This window comes from Perca flavescens, chromosome 11 (genome assembly GCF_004354835.1).
Source record: "Perca flavescens isolate YP-PL-M2 chromosome 11, PFLA_1.0, whole genome shotgun sequence".
NCBI classification, from domain to species: Eukaryota; Metazoa; Chordata; class Actinopteri; order Perciformes; family Percidae; genus Perca; species Perca flavescens.
The window spans coordinates 20,147,731-20,163,307 of record NC_041341.1 but is presented as its reverse complement, the minus strand read 5'-3'; the positions used below and the strand labels follow the sequence as shown (position 1 = coordinate 20,163,307).

The following is a 15,577-nucleotide window of genomic DNA, read 5'->3' as shown; positions in this document are numbered from 1 at the left end:
TCCAGGGCATGGCTGCCTGCATCAAGCTAGAGGAGGAATTGATTGTTCTGGAAACTGATGAAGCTCAGGCACAATTAGATTGCAAGGCAGCGCTGTGAGGTGAGAGAGCACCCTGCCCGTCTCGCTGTTGATTGATGGTAAAATAATAACCGTTGCGTATTAACTATAGAGTTCACCACTAGGTTAAGGTGGGCCAAAAATTGCTGCTCTTATTAGATTCCGATATGACTTGCGATGCAAAAAGATTATTTTCATTGTGGCAGTGGACAGTTATTCTGCATGCTGAGAGGTGGTTTTCTACAGTATGTTGCTGTCAAACACTACATGAGGGTTTTGAGTCAGGAGGGCATTGGGTCAGGAGTCACACCAGGACATTAGTGAATGTTATTCTGACATTCCAGCCAACAAAAACAGATGTGAGGCTTATTCAAATACAATCACTCACACTGAAGGTCACATAGGGTCCCTTTATGTTTCACTGTTTCCTCATATCTCCCGCACTGCATCAATGTCCGCTCAAATATGTAGCTCCTTAAAAAAGCTGGGGGAACATCAGTTCATCATATTACTGGACTTCAAGATGAATATCCTCTTTCATATACATGTCATGGAGCCAAAATACTTAGTGCACAACCACATTATAATATGTGAAAAGGAAATGATGGACAGGGGTAGTTTCACTGAGCAATCTATCCATGTTTTAGATATGGATTAAGAAAGGCCAAATAGTCAACAGCAAATGTATTTTTTCTTGAAGAGTGTTTCCTCAATGTGTGGTTACAAAACAATTTTCCCTCCTGCTCAAAGTGTGTAATCCTGCTGGTCATTTGTTAGCTGGTGCATCTCCCATGTGAAGGCGAGGCCGCTGGCAGAGTGTTTGGGTATACAGGAGGTGAAATCTTATAGTAGCATATCAGAGCTCGGGGATTCACACACTCATTTATCTCCATTTCTCGCACACGGTGTCTAGTAATAAAAGCTCAAGTGAAAAGGGGGTTTATCATTGGAATGACAACATCTCCCAGATGCTGCAAGAAGAAATCAAGAGAATAGATAACGCATTACAATAACAAGTCCTTACTCTGCAGAGAATCCAATTAGGAGAGCCTTACATCATGATAATCTAGCAGAGGTGGACTGGTTCATTTAGACCGGTGGATAACAGAGCAGAGGGAGGTCTGGTCCTGGAGATCAGGGTTAGTTGCAGTTAGACCTGCTGCATACATCAGCAGCCATCTAGTGTGGAGAGGTTTACCCCCTAGTGGTTTATAGGAGGAATACAAGACTGATCTGCTTTTAATACACATTATGGAAAATTTGTTTAAATGCAGATTACTGCAATAGAGTGAAAACACCCACAAATAAGTTGGCGCATGTTAGTGGGTTTCAGTTTATTTATTGACAAATATTTTGTCTCAACTACTAGTTGAGATAATTTACAGCTAAATAATATGAATTGTGGGGTTTAACTGCAGCAACCAGCCACGCAGATGTTCATATGTGCATAGTGCCAGGAATGGCTGTGATGGTGGGGTATCTTGTTGTGTTGTTGTGGAGTGGGTGCACCGCTGGGCCTGTCTGTTCTGGTGTGCTAGTTTCCTGCTGCTCAGCATTTCGCAGGGCCTCGGGGGGACACAGGGGGGACATATGACTGGGCCACGCAAAGCTGAGCTAGTCACTCCTATCGTTCCGCAACAGACACATCCCTTTGGCGTCCTTCTGTCTCTTCATTGTCATCCCACTCCTCAGCACGGAAGCAGACATGGCGACGAGCCTGATGTTCCTCTCCATGTTAGTTAGCGGCTCCAGATCCCTCGCATTTCAGAGTCGGTGACTGCAGAGCAGGTGCACATGTTGCCACAAGGGCAAAGTGGACATTTCTGCACTCCTTTCTCAGCAAAGCTCTATGCTGACGTAACAATTTACCACCCAGCGACCCATACTGTGTTTTGATCACTCTTACATTTACCTGACAATGCAGTGATTTATTGGTGCTGTGATCATTCTTCGTACAGGGATGCAAAGTATGCTCTAACATGTAAAGATGGAGAACACATATGCTAACATGTTAGATTTCTGGCTCTTTGAAGAATTAGTAATATATTTTTTATTTTTTAGAATCGTGCCAGTGCACTCAAACAGGCAAGATAAAAGTGCTGTTTCATACATTTTATACAGAAGTAAATATATTCAAGCTGATTTTACTTACAAAGGCTTTTTAGAAGTTCAAAGTAGTAGTTAAACACATCTGATGCTGCAGTCCATCTAGTTTAAATAAAGTTGAGATTTAATTGATCCCAGAGGGAAAATTTGCCTATTACAGTTACACAATAAACTGTCTTAAGAAGTACAAAAGGGATAAAGAACTATTGAAAATGATATGAATAAAGTAAAAGAAATCAGAAATTAGGAAATAACATTCCAAAATGTCCAAATGCTAAATATTATATTTATTTATTTATTTATTACAATATGCCATTTTGAATATGGCTTTGTTTATTTTTTACATATTACAGTTACATTCCATCCTAACTACCCCATCTGTTTATTGGTTAGTATGTACATTTGTATAATGCACAAAAATAAAATCTAATTTACATTACTTGTGCAAATATGTGCAGACAGTGAGTCTTGCGGTTTAATCTGTAGGCCTTATCAAACTCACTTATTGTTAAGTCATACTGAAGTTGGGATTGTTATCTAAGCATGTCGTAAACATTTTCTAAATATAGTTACTGTGGTATTTATATTAATACCATGTCTACTACATACACTGTGAAATACTAATCCCAAATTCTGTATAAAGCCTAAATAAATAAAATGTACATTAGTTTCTTTTTAAGGGAAAAGCAAAAACAGGGAGAAATCCATTATTACTCAAAGCATAAAAAAGAAATATCATGAAAGCTTGCTTTGCGTAATTACATTCTGGCTCATGTGAGCAGCCTGTCTTCTCTCTGTGCTGGGGGCAAAGCTGTGCATTGTTTGTGATGAGCATGAATGCTGACCTTTGGCCCCTCTGGTGGCCTGTGCAACCCCCCGAAAGTTCACCGGAGGGTCATAGAGTCCTTGTGCCTCTACAGACACTGTGTTGATGGAAACTCCACCCCCCTCTGTAAATCTGTCTGTCTGTCTGTCTCAGTCAGGCACAAACACACACACACACAAACCAAACAAACAAAACCTGATCACGATGTGAGCATGAGGTTTAGAAAATATTTCAGCTCTGACAGTATTTGGACATCAGTTTCTTTCGGGATACTAAGCTGGAAATATTGGGTCAACACATAAAAAAACACGCATCAGGCAAGTATTCCAACAGCTAATCTCAATTAAAAGAAATGATCACATTCAATTCTAAAATATTGTCAAATGAATAAAATCCCAAGTTATCTACATGAAATTTAAAAAACGAGGCCCGTTGTGTTTTACACAGTAACCAATGATGTCTGCTTTTAGTGATTGTCACGGTGTGGCTTTCAGAATCTTTGCTGGGGCAGATTCATGCATTTTCCTATGCTCTGTGGCCTTCAGGCACGACCACAGGCAAATGGCATTGATGCTTATCACATGAGATATCACATGCTGCTAGGCAGAACATCTACCATGTCCTGTACGTGAGATATGCTGCCGTAACATGGAGATCATTTTCGTTTGGGGAAGCCATTAATACTGAAGATCTCACAGTCCCACTGATTTCCATATGTAAATTATTTTCTGTGAGCCCAGAGCATGGCAGAGTGCTCTGGGTTTGCAGTGATAGGTTGTTTAGGGATCAGATTAGACCCTGTGTCATTTCATGCTAGAGATGATAATAATGGCTGCCACTGCCGAGATGACTGTTGACATCATTACTCATGGGTTCTGCCACACGCATCAATCTTCACATGCTGTATAGACGCTCCTGAGGTGAATGAATTTTTCACTTTGCAGTTCAGAGTGGGGTCACACAGAAACATACCCTCACATATGAGAGGAGCACAGCAGGTAAACCTAAAGACACCACTCATTTTTCTTTCCTTTCTTTTTTTTCTCCACAGTATTAGATTACTTAGGCTTTGTTTAATTCTTTCCACTCAGCAGACTGATATGTTACTGTACATGATCTGACGGGGTGTTTCTGATCCAGATGTATGATGCAATCAAGTTCAATGACATGCTGGGCAGCAGATGTTGCTTTAACATAATATGCAAACAAATTGTCAGCTGGTTTGAAGTTTTGGTATAGTCCAACACAAAATTTTATCCAAAGCTCCTAATGATTGCACGTATGTGTCCTTCATTAACCAAGGGTGATACAGTGGTAATACAATCTGTAACCCTGCATTGTTAATGCCATGCTCTACCCACTGGACTTTACAGGATAAGCAGAGCTAATCCCCAATGAAAGATTCCCTCCCCCCTCCCTCTTTGGGGTCTCTGGAATCTCTGAAAGGACAATACAGATGTAGATGTGATGGTGCATCATGTTTTAACAGAGGTGTTCTCCATTGACAGGTGTAGTGAAGGTGTAAGAAAGGCAGGATTTACCCTCCTAAACTGTGTGCTGTCATTTTTACAAAGTATGTTCAGGGGGTGTGAAAGGGATCATTAGTTGTGTGGCAGCGGAAGCAGCCGTGTTGTCTGCTACCTGCTATTTACTTCCCCTCATTACTGTACGCTGGCTGGCGCTGGTGGGAGTGTCAACATCATTAACATGACTGTCATTAGTCCTGTCCCACTCTGCATGGAGAAGTTAGTCCTGGGGAGAAAAATGAAGCATCTTTCACCACCAACCTCTCAGCTGCAGCAGCTACTGCACTGTGAACGCTTCCATTCAGTTGGACTTGATAGATAATAGGCAGTCTGAGAAGAAGAAACAGCAGCTCTGCCCAGTCAATTGAAATAACCCCATCATCAATGCAGTTTATGCCATCTGAGAGACAAATTCATAATATAAATACACATGAAAATATAGGACAATAGTAATACAGTAATACAACGTAACTGACACACTTTACTGAATATAAAACTTGATGCATGTGCAACAGCTGAAATGAACTGTCCAAAACATAAAATGTTCCAGAATAAAAATAAATGCTCCTGATTTTGAATGAAAACTTTTATGAGAACATGGACTCATCCATAGACTGTTGATACATAAATTAATAAGATAAAACCCCTATTATCTTGAATCACTAAAATATATCTCTGTTGTATCTCTCTGTGGTATTTACCCGCAGCATCTCACTTTTGAATTGGCACCTACAACAGGATTAAAACAAACAAGCTCCCTCACACCTTGTCATCTGCCTGACTTGGCTGGATGTTATTATAGCCAACTTCAAGGCCTCCGCAGCAGCTGCAATCACTTATGGCAGTCTGCCTCAGTGCTCAACCCCTCCGTGCCCCCAACTAGTTTCCCATCAGCCTTGAGGGGGTAGAGCTCCTCGCACTCAGTTTAAACCCTCTTGCCTTGCTTAGACTTCCTCGACCACTGCAGAGCTGACTGGAGAAGTAGAACAACCGAGAGCGTAGCAGTGCAGAACACTTCCCCATGAAAACTTATTGTGAGTGGATCCACATACTGTGATTCCACTTTTTTTTTTTTTTTTTTTTTTACAGGACTCGAGTTCAAAATGGGCTGGGCTTTCAGAGGAACAGTGCCGTCCAATGGCAGCGCCGGGATCGCTGTGTGGCTCGTCTGATTTACGGTACATCATTAAGTCAGCGCATTCCTTCTCCCTGTGGCCCAGGTGGCTGTGGGGCCTGAGGCCCAGACTCACAGGAGCAGAGCATTGCTCTCTGTGGAGCACAGCACAGCCAAGGGGAGCGGCACATAACACAGAGGAGCAGCTGCACACCAGTGCATCCAGCTCCATACTACAGCCATGCCACATCCCTCCATGACAGGAAGCACGCAATACAATACATCTCAGCACCTTCTCTATGAAGGATATATGTTGTCTTATTTATAGGCCCATAATCCTGTTTTCATTCAACTTCAACTGTGCTTTGACTGCAAGAAAGATTAAGAACTAGAAAGCAAGAGGGTACGCTGATCTATGACCTATGCAACAGCAGGATGTGTTACAAACAGGCATAGTCATATACAATTGAAAATGAAAAGAGATTACTTCTCCCCAAAAATTAACCATCAGGCTAGTTTGATGTAAAGGTCTCATTGAAGAAAATGCATTGGCTTGTTCCTGTAACAAACATTCATTATATTGAGGATTTATGTGTTATATATTGCATGCTGTAATTAGTAATTTAAACCATTATGAATGAATGATCTGCCAAACAGTCTTTTTTTCATATTCAATATCTCAGCAGTCACAAACTGATGGTGGCACAAATCTTGAGAGATTTTTGGAGCTGCTTTGCCCTCTAGTGGTAACTCACAGTGTCAGAGTCCACACAGACATGAACTCCCCCCCCTCCTCTTACACACCACCAGGCAGCCAGTGCAGGAACCACAGCCTTCGGTTAAACTCTTTGAACATTCTAATAAGATGACTTGTCAATCTGCAGAGGATATCACATCGACAGCTTTGTAATTTTTTTTTGCAGACTGACAGTAAAAAAGAAATTAGCTGTTAGAGATTTCAGCACTTTATGAAACTTTACAAGCAGACTTTAATATTTACAAGACTACTAAAAACCCTGGCAGTCCCTTCAGCTCTGATTTACGCATTAGTGACATACTGTAGTTTATGTTGGGGAAAGAGGCAGCTTACAGAAACTGGCTGTACAACAGTTTGGATATCAGTTTTATAGAAACTTTACAGCAGACAGGACTTCAGTGTGTCTGACACAATCAAACAACTCCTATGTGGTGGTGTAATGTTTTTATACTGCAATCAATTTATTTCAGTGTGTGTGTGGTTAAGAGAAAGAGAGATTTTATTCAGTATCAATGATAAGTTCATTCAGGATGGGAAAACGTTGTGGTCGTTCCAGCTTTTGGCTGCAGCTCTGGGAAATAGAAACAGTGTGGTGATGAGGTACTTCCTGCACTGTGTGTGTGTGTGTGTGTGTGTGTGTGTGTGTGTGTGTGTGTGTGTGTGTGTGTGTGTGTGTGTGTGTGTGTGTGTGTGTGTGTGTGTGTGTGTGTTCATGGAGCCCCACAGAAATTGGCATCGGTGTCGGTGAAAAGCTCCTCGGCCTCCTCGCTGACAGTGGTAACGTGAGACAGACAGTGTGCCATTTGCTGTGTGTCTGACTAAGATGTCTTGACCTGACCAACTGGACAGGCCTGACTTCCAGCTCTGGCTTATATCTCTAGCACAGCATTGGTCACTTCACACCTAGCTGCTTGATTGGCCACATTTGCATGGGATCGGTGAGACAGCATTTTGTTATGATTTGGATGAAACAGTGGAACATAAACCTAAAGTAAGCCACTAACATTTATTTTCTATCAGTTTCTTTTTGAAAATTGAAAAGTCTGCTGAAAACTAACCACTAACTCTGCATGTTAGTATGTATCCTGTAGGTCTAGTTTGTGTAGTGGTGTTCTGTCACTTTGTGTATGTTTTAATTGTGACCTGCCAAGAGACTGCAGATCAAAATTAGCTTTAAGCTAACTCTGGTACAATACAGTACATCAAATGGTAACATTCATGCTTATATTGTACACGGTCCCTCACAAATATAATAAATGAATAAGTATGTATATCAGTCCTAACAACAAGTCAAGGATGGAGAAAATAAAGCACTAGGCTGAACTATTTTTAAATAAACTCAATTCATAATATTTATGCTTAATTATCATAATGTAATATTAAACCTCATATGTATGGGTGTTTTGCCAAACATTCCTACATACCTGTTATATATTTAACATAGATTTACCTACATATTAAACAGTTTTAAATACCTTACTGTCATTGTGGCCTATTATATTTATGTTTAGAAACAATCATTATTGTAACAGTTCTCAACTAACTCATTACCAAACACAAATATGTCAGCAAGTATTTTTAATGTTATTGTCTTGTAGTAATTGCAACATGGTTATGCATACTGCGCAGCACCTCACTATTTGGTTGTCAAGCTAATGACCACTGAACTGAATTCCTGTTCTGATTCTGAAGTATCTGACTCCTGATCCTCGAAATCAGTTGCTTGAAGCACGTCTTCATTTTCTTAGTTATTTCATGTGAACGTACGCTAACATAAACACACTTCTTCCTCCTTGTGTGTGCATAAATTAATCAGTTGAGGTTAAACATGAAAACACATTATCTGCTATTACCTGCATACTTGAATACAAACACAATTCAAGGGCTTACTGAATAACATGAATGAAGTAAATGTGGTGTAATATGGTCCCAGGTCTATGTAGACTCAATATGTGTCTTTTATGCCATGTTTGGACAAATGATGAAGCTCAAGCCACTTCACAAGTCAGAAATAAACAACCATTAAAACTTTCAGTAAGAAAAATGCCTTGTAATACAGGTAACACCTACACACAAAGCCCAAGCCTGTTTGCTGACACAGTAAGCCTACACCCGTCACACAAAATAAATGTTCTGCCCAATAGGAAAGCAATTTTGCAATGCATCACTTTAAGTGAGTGGACCTCTGTGCCGCAACCAGTGTCTCTTAACCTTTCCTTAATTTGTCTTGTCTTGTTATGAGCTTGCAGGAACAACTCTGTCCTTTCACTACCAAGATCTGAGTGCTCAGCCTTGCACAGAGCTTGGTTCAATTTGAGAGGATGAAAATGCGAGTTGAAGTCAGATTTTACTGTATGGCTCCTTGCTAAAGTCGATGCAGCTGTTTCCTCTCTCATTCGCTCTTTTGAAAACAGAAATACTGCATCGCAACATGAATCCGACACCCTGTGCTTTGCTTCCTGTTGTCAAAGCGCCATCATTAGTGTGTTCAAATGAGAGGTTAATAAAGAATAAGTTACTGCAACTTTCACTGCACACTTGATTTACTGCCACCACCTTTCTACAGCACACAAACAACCAACACTTAATTTCACCATAGAGCTGATAACGAAATGTTATCTCAATGTAAAGGAGGCAGTGACCTCTCCTCTGGCTTGTAAGAGGTTGCATGAAAATATTTGCAGCATTGTGTGGGATTACCATCCTCTGAGAGCCAAGTTTAACAATAAATAGCTGTAGTAAACGAGCACATGGAGAGCGCTGTGTGGTTTTAATTAGGCTGGTGCTGAGAGCAGGATCACAGTACATGATTTGGTTTCATCTCAGTATTATAAAAAAAGAAGTGTCTCAGAAGTTCAACTTTTCCACTCGTAGCCTATAGGACATCATCACTCTTGTTCAACAACCTGACACGTATTTTGGTAGGATTGTCGCCACAAGAAGGAAGTTGTAAACCAGAAAGGCTCCCAGTGCAGGAAGCCTCCTTTCATTGTGGATAATGTCACCTTGAAAACTCGGTGGTCCTCAGTAGACCCTACACAGAGCTTACAGTAAGACTTGGAACAATACCTACCAGGATACTTTACAGGCCAGAAAATAACATGTTAATAATGATATAAACTGATCCCAAAGTTCATGTAAAAAAATAAATCTCAATCCATCTAGTCTAGAACGGTTGCAAGTAACAGGTTTCAGATTGGCAAGTTTAATTTTTAGGACTTGTTTATGTTGTGTTTATTCCCTCTCATTCCCTGGACACTTTGGTAACTCCAACCCTTCATTAGGCCTTATTACGCACACCACTCACTCAACATCTGGCTTGGGGCTCCCAGAATGGCTCATTTGCCGTGCTTTTTATTGCAGTCATATAGTTGGAGTTGTAAACGACTGTGTGGCTCTGTATTGTTTTCTGTTGTGGGGAGCACACCGTAGTCTCACCAACGACGTGAAGAGTTACTGTAATGTGCACGTCACAGTTTCCCATCCTCTAAACAAGTTCAAGCTTTGTTTGCAGGTTTTTAGGGATAGAAAAGCTTTTAAAAAACAAGTGTCATTTTTTTAGTATAGTTTTATTAGAAACTGCCATTAGCAGCGACAGTATTTAGACTTTAGTGGAAGTGGGTTGTTCAATTTAGCCCCTGGCCTGTGATTGGACGAATCTCAGTTGAGTAAGTGGCACGTAGTGAAGGGATTGGCAGCTCTATAACTCCCTCAGACAGGTTTGTCATCTGTGTCAATGACCCACCAGGGAGCCGGCCCTAATATCAAACCCAATGCTGATGGATGACCACAGTTCCAGCTGTTAAGGCACTGTCACAAACAGGTTCCTCCATAGCCTATCACTGTGTGTGTGTGTGTGTGTGTGTGTGTGTGTGTGTGTGTGTGTGTGTGTGTGTGTGTGTGTGTGTGTGTGTGTGTGTGTGTGTGTGTGTGTGTGTGTGTGTGTGTGTGTGTGTGTGTGTGTGTGTGTGTGTGTGTGTGTGTGTGTTGTAAGTAAAGCCATGGTCAAAATGTGTGACCACAAGAGCAGCTGCTGTCATCATTATCTCACAGGGCCAAATTTGATGTTTTGATGATTCTCAGACAGTTTTCTGTGGCATTAAAGAAACTTTCTAATCAAGTATGGAAGATGAAGACATGCCTATAAATGTGTTTTTCATACCTTTATGCTGCATTGTTTCTTTTAAACAGCGAAAGACGTTTTAAAAAATGGCTCACACAACAGTACATCCATAATATCTTCCCATTGTTTTCATCTAGGTTTTCATGTATTTGTGGAGTCAAAACTAGAAACCCCAACAAAAAATGCATGTTTCTAAATAAATCAAATCTGTATTACCCTTATGTTTTATTAAGCTAATTCTGGATACATCCATGTTTCAGTCCTAAATGCAGATTTTGAACTGAGGCAGAGGCAGAAAAATGGAAGCATGGAAAGACTTTTATTCTCAAATCGGTTTAATTATGTTCAGAAAAATAGAATTAACACTTTTTTATGTTTTAGTGTGAAATGGAGCCACTTCATGAATCACACCCTTAAGTTTAAGGAATTATAAGGTTTTAATGAAGTGTATCTATTTAAAATACCTCCCACAGAGAGGTAGTATGTTTTGAATAAATGCTGAAGGTGAGAGAAGGTGCTTTACACTGGCACCTCTCTCTACACTACACGCTCTCATTGTTTCATTGTTCTGCCTTGCTTCTTTCAGCAAACGTGGTTCATAGTGGCTCAAGTGTAAACTACAGTACATCGCAGGAAGGAAGAGGACCTGGTGGTGGGGGTTGGGAGCAGGATCCCAGACCATAAAACCTGGCAGCCTCCCTCCTGCATTGTTCACCACCACTATTCCAGCCCAGTTTCACTGTTTTCTCCCTGTGCTGTGTGTATCCTGTCCTTTAAGAGGCAGTAAATGTTGTTGTTGTTGTTCATCAGACAAACATGAATCCTGACCAGCCTTCTCGTCTTCCTTTGTTCTTACCATGAAGACTCTTGAAGGCAGGAAGAAGGTTGTGCTAAAGAAGCAAATTAATAACCTGGTTATAAAGTTTGACACAGGCCTCATATGGGTCCAATCAGACACACATTAGGTTGCATGCAGCATGCATTACACTGAATAGAAAGCACAACAAATATATAAAATTCCAGCCTTTCAGCTGGATGCTAACATATCCAAATCTCCTCTTATAGCACCACCTTCTGGTGGACTGGGTCGCTGACTGCTGCAGTGTCATATATCACCAGAAACAGTGATTCAAAGTGTACATAATAAGAAATATGCACATTTTACAACATTTCTTTTGTGTCTTTTTACTCTGCTAATATGTATAACAGTACATTTTAATTCACATAATACGAATGAAAATGCATGTATAACAAACATAACAGAAAATGTGACCACATAATGAATATCCCTGCGTCTGCAAAGTAGGTAGTGCAAATTCACAATCACAACCTACTTTTTAAATGATACTGCCACAAGTTTTGTCCATTAAACTGTGTAAAAGCTGTTCACTTAACTTTCTCTCATAAATTATTACCCTGTTCTTATGCGTGCGATGAAACATTCAACACGACCGCAGCAGGAGAGTACAGCTTTTGTGCAGATGCTTCTCTCTCAGTCTATTTATGTGATTTAAGGCTGTCAGGGGAGCCAAGCAGGAGGCTGGACATGACAATGAAGCTGAAGTCCTGCAGAAACTGCTCCCCCTGCTGGCCGGGCACAGAGGAATCTGAAAAGACTGCAAGACAGCCAGAGGAAGGAATGCAGTCACTGAAACTCTCCATCTAGTTCCTTGTAAGTGTGTTTCTACCATGTAACTATATAAAGGTGATATTTACAAAGCAAGAAAGAAAAACAGAAAGTGGATGTAAAATGTTTTCCTTAAACATTTTTCCCGCTATTTTAGTGATTCTGTGTCAGTGACACATTAACCTTGATATCGTCACATATGATGTCCCATCTTTCCCACAAACACAAATGTTTATTCCCAGTTCATGTGATAACCATAAGGCCACTTGCTCTCCTATCACTTCTTCTGCTTGTCTACCTCTTCTTGCCAGGACCAGAACTGAAAATAGAGGGCAGAAAACGCCTCTGCGATCCCAGCTGCAAATAGAAAGCTGGAGACACGGGAACATTTTTTTTGCAAACCACTCTACACTCCACGCTAAATGCAGTCTTTCTCTGAGATCAGAAGGACTGATGAAGCCTGTCATAATTATTTCTATGCTACATTAACAGAAGTAACCCTGTAGTTTGCCTTGGCGCGGGTAAGTGTTGCTCCACGGCCTCAAGCATTTAAAGACTCCAACCTCCACTCCTGCTGAAGTGAAGGGTCAATGTCTGTCTGAGTTTAAGAAGTTTCACATCAGGAGCACTTAGAGCTGCTTTTTAAAAATTCTCCCTGTGTTTTTGTTCAGTGGAAAATATTCACAATATTTTGTAATGTGAATCCAGTTCTAATTGGTCCATCAAATACAAAATATCATAACCTAAAGCTATAAGCTTGGGTCCATATTTTGTATCCAAGATGTTTTGTTATTTGGGATAACTACATTTTATAGTCTTTTATCAGATCAGAGAGCTCCTGGGAAACACCCAACAGTTTCCAGGCACATGGTCTATTTTCAAAATCAATTTCTGTCTCACAGTTGGTTGCAGTGCCACTGAAGTAATCAGGGTCACACACCTCCCTCCATAGTCGTTTGCCAGCCCCTTCCAGCTGAAAAATGGAGCATTCTGGACTAGAGAGGTATATGAACAGAGATAGCTTGACACAACCATTTGTTTGGCTCAGGTGAATACAGCCAGACAGCAACACAGTCTCTGCTCTGCAGCGGGGCTTGCACTATGGCCAGATCCTACTGGACACTCATTCCTCAAAAAAGCTCAGCTCAGATACTCTGCTACTGTAATATACTACATGGAAAAAGACGAAGATGGTCTTGATAATTTTGATGATTGTTTTTACTCTACATATTTCAAGAGTTTAGCTGAGTATGTTTGGTAAGGAGGGAGGGTACATTTAAGGAGCTTTTAATGCATTAGAGTCAAAAGAAGTCATGGCATGCATCTGGCGTTTCGCATATGATACTGCAGGTATGTAAAGTCCATAAGTAGTATTGGCAAAATGTACTTCAATATCAAAAGTAAAAGTACTTATTATGCAGCAGGATGGTCATGTACAGTATTATTAGATGGAATGTTCTTTAGTAGAAGTTTAGAGTAAAGTAGCTTCAAATGGAAATAGTCAAGTACCTCAAAGTTCTAAATAGTTATTTTCCACAGCTGCAAAAATGATCTTATTTTATTATATTGAAACATAAGACAGCCCATTACTGCATGCAAGTACAGAAATAATGTCTTTGATGACACTTGTATTAATATCATCTCACTACACTATGTTTTTTTTTGTGTTTTTAAAAGTGTCCATTTCAGTTATTCAATTCATCTTAACACAAAAGGTTCCACTGTCACAGTGAAAAGTGTTTACAATCATCAAGTATATCTATGAATTTCAGAGACAAAAATACAGTGGTAATAAAAAGAATCCGTTGTAAATAATAACACGAACACCAGATTCTGTTGACAGATGTTATCTTGCACACATTCATTTCTCTGCTTTTTATTGACTGTGTCCTGTGACTTTATATAAAGAGTTTTGCTGTAATTCTTCTTTTGCTGTAACACATCTTCTCAGACTGCTGTAATATTCATGGTACAGGTATGAACAGAAACAACTCGGCACCTTTAGTGTAATGAATTTGAATCTGTGGCTGATTCAGTATTAGTCTGGGTTACTGCTCAGCCCTGCAGGAAATGAATTGCCCTTTATTTAACATTACAAATTACAGGTGACCCACAGTGAGGAGAGCTGTGAGTTTGAAAGGTGCGACAAATAGATTTAGAGGGGCAATGATTCCCTCCTAGCTTCCTGTTGTGCAAATGCAAGAGATTAAATGACAGAGGATATTAAGAAATAATTTGTGATTCCCGCTGTGATAACTGTAATGCGGTTAGGAGGCAATGAATATGTCTGTTTTTGTCACAATTAAATCAAATTAAGTATTAGATTACATTACATTGATTTGTTGTATTGCAAATTGTCATGTTGACGGTGCTGGCAGAAGGCAAATGAGAATATAAGGTTAGCATTGCTGCAAGGGTGGATTTGTTTGATCCTATGTGCTTCAGGTGTGGACTGAACAACACCCACATTAGACGTCCTGGACCCCGTGCTAAGGATTAAATCCTTACTTTTGAGTCATTATTGTCTTCTGCCAATGTTGGTGCCAGTGAGTAAAAACAGAGCTAAACGCAGTATGGTGGCTGAGTCATGCAGCGGCCACTTTAGACCTTGCTCTCTCAAAGATCATATAGCCAGAGAAAACCGCATCAGTCGAATGTTAAGATCGTATTACCTCAGAGATAAATCCATCAGTCCCCTTGTGGACATATCGAGGCAAATGTGTTCAAACCACGCTTTACACCATTTTAGGTTCCCTCTCCAGCCAATGACTTGGCCTGTTGAGTAATGAAGTGTTGGAGTTTAGTAATGAGACTGTTTACAGGGCGTGCTTGTTTCACATGAATCAAGCCCAGTGTGTGGTTAGATAAATACCAGCTTGGCCCTGCACGAAGCCAGTCAAACCTTCTCCTCTGCTCAGGAAATGGCAGCCAAATTCCTGTGGAATGAATGAAGAGGAAACCTGCGAGTGGCAGCCGTACCACAAGATCGCTCTGAAAGGAGAGGGTGGAAAAGCTGTGGCCCTTCCTCTGGCGTGGACTTGGGCCAGGGCTCACTAGGTGAGACTGATGGAATAATAATACACATCCTGAGTGTTCTTTTCATTAGCAGCATGGTTTCATGTTTTTCATCATCCTGCTGAGAGAAATGGAGAGACCCTTATTTCTGAGCTGGACAAATTACCTTCTCCCCTCTGGGAGATGCAGCTGCATTCAATATTGTGTGTGTGTGTGTGTGTGTGTGTGTGTGTGTGTGTGTGTGTGTGTGTGTGTGTGTGTGTGTGTGTGTGTGTGTGTGTGTGTGTGTGTGTGTGTGTGTGTGTGTGTGTGTGTGTGTGTGTGTGTGTGTGTGTGTGTGTGTGTGTGTGTGTGTGTGTGTGTGTGTGTGTGTGTGTGTGTGTGTTTGTGTCAGTGTGTTTCAGTTGGGATGCTGGATGCAGGGAT

The 15,577-nt window shown here is 40.6% G+C and overlaps 1 long non-coding RNA gene across 1 annotated transcript in view; it reads left to right on the top strand.

Moving 5' to 3' along the window:
- The window catches only part of LOC114564047 (uncharacterized), a 33,199-nt gene extending 21,637 nt beyond the window's left edge, over nt 1-11,562 (top strand). Inside the window, exons 2-3 of the long non-coding RNA XR_003693719.1 lie at nt 5,605-5,693; nt 11,096-11,562. This is a non-coding gene — a long non-coding RNA (uncharacterized LOC114564047). The remainder of the gene's footprint in view (nt 1-5,604; nt 5,694-11,095) is intronic.
- Nucleotides 11,563-15,577: the final 4,015 nt, after the last annotated feature.